The following is an 8,397-nucleotide window of genomic DNA, read 5'->3' on the forward strand; positions in this document are numbered from 1 at the left end:
GTCTCGATATTTATACCTCCTCCCTGCTCTTATCTGCAACTTCAAGTGGTCTATAAAATATGTTCTCCACTTCAAAGAAATTATATGGGTCATAAACGCTGGCAGCGATGTGTTTGTTGGGGTTGTATTTGAAACCAGAATATTTCATATATTAGTATAGTCATAATATAACATGTAGAAATGTTTACCAGTAGGTAGTTACGGATTTTTATGTAAAGCTGTTTTATTATATTATATTGTATCAAAGCTGTAAATGTCAATAAATATTGTTTAATAAATTAAAATAAGCTAAAAACATATTTTTAGAAAAAATAAAATCAGATTCAATTTTAGTGTTTATCGATACTGTGAAATGTGAATTTTCGGTTACATTACAAACTTGGAATTTTTTGGTTTGAGTTAATAGGATATATATTTTTTCCGATGATGTACCGTGAAATAAATATATAAAGTCTAAGCCAACGTAACTACAAATTTTGGAATGTTTAATATCCGTTCTTCCATTTCATAACAATATCCTTTAACGTTATCCTTTTCAGCGTTTGTATGGAAGAAAAAATATAGGTTAAAAGACCTTATTTAACATTTTTTTTATATATTCTTTTTAATTATTTATTATATCAATGTTTGAGAATGGTTTATTTTATTATCAATTAACACAATTTTGATCCTTTTTACCCTCAACCTTTATTCATTAATAACTCTCCAACGTTTCGGCCCTCAGGCCATTCTCAAGGAGACCTTCAATATTGATATCATTGTTTTTTAAATCTCAATTTGCAGGCTAATTGGCCATATCACATATAACTTTTTTTATATGATATCCTAAATTTAAAAATATTTTTTTACAAACAACTTCTCCTCTTTCACCTTTATTTATCACTTCCAGCTTTGAAAAAAAAGGATCAAAATTGTGTAAATTGATAATATTTATATCTTCTGTTATAATTGTTTACGAAGGCCTAGTTTATACCATTTAGTGTAGTTAGGACGATCCTCAACCACTCCCTCGATTTATGTACATTAGTGAAGTCTTTTGGACGTATTACATTTGATTTTCTAATACAAATGGAGGTCGAAATTATGAAAAAAAATATATATATATAAATATATTTTTCAGGTGTGAAGAATGAATATTAAGAATATTTCTACAAAAATAATTATTTTGTGCCACTTACCAAATTTGAATGTTCTAAATTATTTTAATAATGGTTTCTATTAATAGTGGTTTAATAATATATCGATTAATTTTTTTTGTGGTAGAATAACACATTAATATTGGAAATTATATTAAATGAGTTTAAATGTATTCAAAATCTTAAAAACCCAAGAAGCATTCTGTAAAGAAGATTAACAAAAAAATTGTTAAGGAAAAGCAAATCTGATTCGTATTTACCGTCCTCAAGAACCCTTGAATCCAAATTCCCTCAAAATACAAAAACATTTTATTAAACCATTCGAAAAAAATATATATTTGATACAGTGTTATTAGTACATAATTAAAACAATACAAACCGATTTGAAAAAAAACAAAACAAGGACTTGATTTAAATATAATAATTTTTATTTACAAATTAGGATTGTTGAAATGTAGAGAAATACATGAATAATAATTTAGAAGAAAGTGGGTGTTTTTATCCATTAAGTTCAATCAAATGACCCTCCCTCTGAAAGCATTTCATCCTTCAGAGATATCCAACATCATTCAGAAGTTTCCTTCCGGCAAAGCTCTCGATTATGACCTAATTACATCACATATTCTACAACATCTTCCTCGAAAATCTCTTCAATTCCTCAACTACATCTACAATGCTATACTCAGATCCACTTATTTTCCTGACCCATGGAAATTATCCATCAAAATGATTCCCAAACCTCAAAAGCCTCCTGAATACACATCCTCCTACCGTCCTATCTCTCTGTTACCTATCATGGGCAAAATCCACAAGAGGCTGTTGCTGTTCATTCATCAGAATGAATAAAATTAGTGCAGAGATCCCATTGCAATAAATTTTATGGATACATCAAATATCCATTCTACAAGAACATGAGGTATCTGCTACTTCGAAAGATAAAGGACTGAATAAAATAAAATCTTAATGGAATGAGTATTAGATAGTTTTCAGGACTTGTAGTGATAAAAATATTTCACCTACATCCACTTAAAATGACGAGTTTCTTCTTTTATTTTTAATTTTTCGATAACTCCTGAAATTGACGTTTCCCACAACATTCAAGGTAATCGTTATCAAAAGATTGGCCATAACACTAAAAAAAATCTTAACCGAATCTAATATAAGATAAGATACAGCAAACATAGATAAGATATTTATTATTGTGAAATATAAATAATCTATTAAAGGAGCAAGAATTGGTAGACGCGCTACTCGTTAAAATCTCTAGAGGAAATAATTACACTAAAAATAAAAAATAGAATCCCGTCTTCAGGAATCAAGAAGATAATTACAAACTACTTCAAAGTGAATATAATAAGTTTCATTTCCATTAACAATAGAAGTCTGTGCAAACAACAGTTTCTTTGGTTTGCCAAGCCTAAAGAAGACTCACTTTTAAGGTGAAAACTAAAATATTTATTTTAATTAATAGTGTTGAATTAATTTAATTTTAAAAATGAAATGTTTTACTTCAGATAAGATCAAAACATTTTATTTACAAAAAATATAACTAATAATATTACTATTTAATCTATATATTAAAAATTTCACTACAGTTTTTTTGCTCAGTCGTCACTAATGAGTCAATTCCAAGATCCTTCACCACCTCATATTTATCCTAAATAAGTTCAAATTCCATTTTACTTTTTTTCGTTTTGTCCATAAACAGAAAGGTTGATAGCTCTTTCTATTCTCTACCAGGTGGCAGCCGGAGTTGGAGGTATATTATTCGATTCACGAGAGATGAATACATTTTTATTTGGAGTTTATATACATGAATTTTTCACGTAAATACAATTTTATTCGAATAATTTTCCATTATAATCAAAAATTCACAATATTTTTGTATTCATATCTTTCCATAGTCTATTCCAATCGAATAAACAACTAGCGGAATACAAAACAATTTGAATAAATATATAATTGTATAAAAATAATTTTTTTTTTTCTAAATGGATATATTTCATATTTTCTGGTTTCAAACGTAGGACCCCTACGTTTTGAACATCATATGTTTTATAGATGCAGAAAATGAAAATTGTTTTTATTTTAAGATCACGTACCCATACGGGTCATCAATCGATCATCAATTTACATTGATAATAAATATTTTTTCTAATTTCTAACATATTATGATCCCAGTAAATGTTTTAATGTTTTAATATGTTAGAAATACGGAAAGATAAAATAAATCGATACAAGAGAGCATGCTATTAAAATCCATTTCATTTTCGATTTTTAAAACATCCGAAAATATATGAAGGGACCCTCACATTTAAGAAACCCGGAAAGATAAAATAAATCGATACGTTATCGCGTAAGCACAAAATTGATACCATATTAATTTTTTGCACATCCGAATACTTTTAATAAAAAAAAAAAAATTGGAATAGTGAAAATGAATCGCAATGTGAGCACATGATGATAAAATCCATAACATTTTCATTATCTGCATTTTAAAAAACATACAAAGGGACAGTAATATGTATATGCTAAAATCATAAAAGTTAAAATAAATTGAAACGCAACCATGCAATCACAAAATCGAGAGTTTTTTATTTACTACATCTTAGAAAACATACAGCGAGATTCTAATAAGTTAAAAATCAGAAAACTTGAAATAAATCGATATGTCTGAAAATATACAAATATGCCGTTATAGGTCTGTAAAACAAATAATTTTAAAAATCGAAAAATTATACCATTTTCAATTTTTATTTAATTAAATATTTATTTGAATACAAAAATTAATGGAAACAAAAACTTAATTTCTATTTTTTCATTGAAGTGTTGTATATTATTTTATTTTCCTTTCCTAGTAATAATATAATATAGTAATAAAACACATAACTCTGAAGCAATATAGTACAAGAGCCGGGAAGAAAATAAGGCAGTTATCTCACCCCTATTTTTGATTACTTTAATGAAAACTAGGTATAATTACTAGTCAAAATTGATGAGTCTGCCAAGACTAGGTAGGGGGAATAAAAAATGGCGGCTGTTTCAAAACCTTAAAAAAAACATTAATTTTTCATTCGGAGCTCTATATCTTAAAAACTACCAACAACACTAGAAATTTTAAGAGAACTTTATTTAAACAAGAGTAAATTTGCTGAAATATTAGCCCTAACAAAGCTATTTACGGCCAATAGTTCTCGAGAAATAGCTTTTTAAAAAGCAAAATTTCATAAAAATGTTGTATGGGACGTACTAAAATATTGAATAGTGAAGTAGTGAATTTATATTGAAAAATTTATATCTCAAAAACCATTTGACGTATAGGGCCCTGTTTCATAATAAAGTACAAACTAATACTATTAGTCTTTTAGATTTATCTTAATTCAACTACACAAACTTGTACAATAGTAACTTGTAATTTAGTATTTTTTAATTCCTATAATTTCACTAATAGTCATCCCTATCATGAAAAAAATAAGTATTAGTATTGTTACCACATTAGTTCTACACTTGTACTATTAACTAATACTATTAGCTTTCATTATGAAACAAGACCCAGATGTCTATTAGCACTCAAATTAAAGCTAGTTTAACGAGCTATAAAGTAGTTTATGATGTTTATCTTCGTAGGATAATAGCGATCGTAGGATATTATAATATATATATCCAGATTTGGGACAAACAAAGTCATTCTTACAAAGCCCTTAAAAATACAAATTCAATAGTTTTTAAACTTAATCCCCTAACAATCCCAATAGCTCTTTTATTTTAATGTATAGAATAAAATTTAAAAACTGGAAGACAAGCTAGTGCAAGAGTTAGGGAGCGGTTGTAGATAGTTTCTCTTATTTACAATACTTATTTCCTTTTCTATCCAAATGTAGTGAATGTACATCACGCCGTTTTTCAATTTCCTGCGCTTTTTAAATATTGGTCGGTTTAACTATCTTAAAGTTTCCTCTTCCCGTTTTAAGCTAATATTTCAAACTTGATATGAGACCATCGCTCCCCGAGGGTGTTAGTGGGGTGGGTCCGGCAGCGAAGGATTGCCTTTTTTTATGTTATAATCTCCTGTGAGATTGTGGCATCGACCAACATACTCGCTATTTTACGCTAAAATAAATTATTATATTACAGAAGAAGATCAAATTACGGGTCATATAAAATGATTTGAAAGTGACGTCAGGATATCTTACCATTTCAATTAATTAAATGATAATTTTTTATAAGGAAAAGAACATAATTAAAATTTATAATGGTCAATAAATTTATACCAATATATACTATAGTAAATATTTATATATGGATATGTATTATGTACTTAAATATGCGATAGTAAATAGTGAAGTATACTTATAATATGAACTTAGCCGTGAGGGACTTCTATTCGATTATCCCTGTATCGGCCACCCGTGGGATACTCCCCTACACGGTATCGATTTTAATTAATAAATATAATTCAGGTTATAGCATTGCAGCGTATAAGGATTGCGGCGTATAAGATGGGCGTGTAAAGCGAATGGTTTGTGATCCATTGATTAAACACTGATTTCATGTGAATAAACACGGAAACGTTTGGTAAACATCCGAGAGAAGACTGAAAAGTAGATAAGAGGATTGCGATAAAACTAATTTATTAGGTTTGGGTTTGGAGAGGCATCTCTGGACAGATGTATGAAGACAACTAATAGTGGTTTCGGCATCGAACTTGCGGGTTCGCTACGCTTTTATTATTATTAATCATTAAACAAAATAAATACTAACTTGAGGACCAACAAAACCCTTAGATACTGGAACAGAGGTGAATTTGTTTTTTCGAATAAATTCGTTAGTCTGAACTAATTGATTATCAACAACACTATTAATATCGATGATTTCAGAGCTGACCGCAGACACGGCTAGGGCCAAGAAGAGGTAAGAGATCTGCATGATTGCTGCTGCAGAAGATGGGCTCTCGATTTCACGTGTCAATATTTATACCTCCTACCTGTGCTCTTATCTGCGACTTCGAGTGTTTAATAAAATAATTTACTCACTTTTTCTTTCTGTTTTAGAGGGATCGGGAAAAAAACAAATTAAATAATTTGGCGTCCCCTTAAAAAAATTAATTTGCTCTTGTCTCGTTAATGTGACCATTATATTTGTGAAATGCATGGTCATTTCACAATTATATATTATTGCATGTTTTGCAAGATTTTCGCCCTGAGATGACAAATAATCCAAAAGTTTTAAATGGAAATAAGTAATCCCTATTTCATCCTACATTATCGTCTATTTTTTCTTGTTAAAAAAGTCAGTATAAGGAGAAAAAATAAAAAAATATTGAAAACACGGCCTCATTAATCCAATTCACAAAAAATATTTGCTAATTACAGGTAAATCTTTCTCTTGTGTGTGGGTAAAAAACGTACACAAATTGTTAATAATTGTTAACTAAATAATAAAAAAAATTAAAATTTCTTTATTTATTCTTGAACGAATTCCTTCAGAATAGTAATACATAAAATGAAAATTGGGTTTTCGTTTCTTAGAGTATAAAGCAAAATATCAACATAATTATTTAAAAAGGATAAAATAAATTAATTAATATTAAATCAAAATTTGACTTTTCATGATAATATGTAGACAAAAAATACCAATTGATTAATTGATTGAGCGATTAATGTTTAAAGTCAATATTTACTAATTTATAAATTAATAACTGAACATCTAATGAATATCAACATAAAAACTCTAGAAAAACAGTCATCACAAATATCTTAATTGTCAATACGTTTTTATCATATAACCTGTTTGTTTTTTCGTTTTAGTATGTTGAACCCATTCAATTGAACTTTTTTTATATTGTATATAGAAGTCCTAGTATACATTTATAAAATAAGTAAATATTGTTTTTTAGCATTATTCACTCTTTATTGTTTACCAAAATTACCGCTCTTCACATTCACCGTTTTTTTTTTTTTTTAATTTATTATGAAAAGTTAAATTTCAATTTTAAATTGTCAATTTTTTAATTATTTGCTGATTTTTTGCTTTCTACTCTAGGAAACTAAAGCCCAGCTTCTGTATTATTGATTTGTAGGGATTCTTTCCCGAATAATTAAGAATTTTATAATTATTATTATTAGCCTACCTTCTACACAACAACCCTTGATGAAGACCTGAAACTCAGGTCGAAACGTCGGCATAAAATAAATAAATATGGTTTTGTTTATTTATGTTGTTCTTTGCTCATCGCGCCCCCCGACTAACTTCTCCAATTATTATTATTTAAATTTTCCTTTTCATTGTTTATTTCTTTACTGCGAATTCTGCTTTCGTCACTACCTGTACGTTTCGTTTCGTGGTTCTTTCTGGCTGGGAATATTATGGATCCAATACTCAGTAGTCATGGATATTGGAGTTACTATCAAACTCATCAACTCAACAAACAAGTTTCCTAATACCAGCTTTAAATTTTTCAAATAAAAACTCATCGATATGTACCATTTTGCAAAAATAATACCTTATCTATTACACTAGCAAAAACAAAATATCTCTTAGAGGCATTCAAACATATTTACCAGAAACGAGGTGAGGTAGGGTGACGTATTCACGTCTTTAGCAAATGTATTTCAGTAAACAATTAGGTTTACTCTACTCGACTCTAGAGATTCAATCGAGGAAACTAAGACTGGGAATCAGTGTATAGTGAATTTATGATGGTAAGAATCAAACACAAATTTTCCTTTCTATTTGTTATTTTTTTTACTGAGGATTTCCTCATCGCTTGGATTTGATCTTTCCTAGCTCTTTTTGGCTGGGAATAGTCAGGGTCCAGTACTCAGTAATCATGCTTGATATTGAAATTGCTAAGTAGGGTGATGCATTCACACGTCTTCTTTTTAATTTTTCATCAGTAGGGGGTTGGAAATATAGGCAGCAGACGACTGGCTCTATCTCCAATCTTCACCCAAGCCTATGTCGATGACATCGAATGCTTTTGAGGTGTTTCAGGATGCTTTAAGGACTCCAAAGGTCTATTAAAGGAAACTATTGCTGGGAATTAATGTGTAGTGAATTTATGATTTAAAATACCAAAGGCACATTAGTAGTAAAACAGTAATTCACAATTTTTATTATCGGTAACATTTTAACAAAAACACAACTCATTACTAACTTGATTATTAAACATTACCTGGGAAGGTTCTAGTAGCTTCCAGTGTTGAAAATCAAATCATTATCATTAAGTCAAATAAAACTTACTAACTGAACTGAAAGGTGT

This window comes from Halyomorpha halys, unplaced genomic scaffold (genome assembly GCF_000696795.3).
Source record: "Halyomorpha halys isolate HHAL.00 unplaced genomic scaffold, Hhal_1.1 Scaffold25.1, whole genome shotgun sequence".
Classification (NCBI taxonomy): Eukaryota; Metazoa; Arthropoda; class Insecta; order Hemiptera; family Pentatomidae; genus Halyomorpha; species Halyomorpha halys.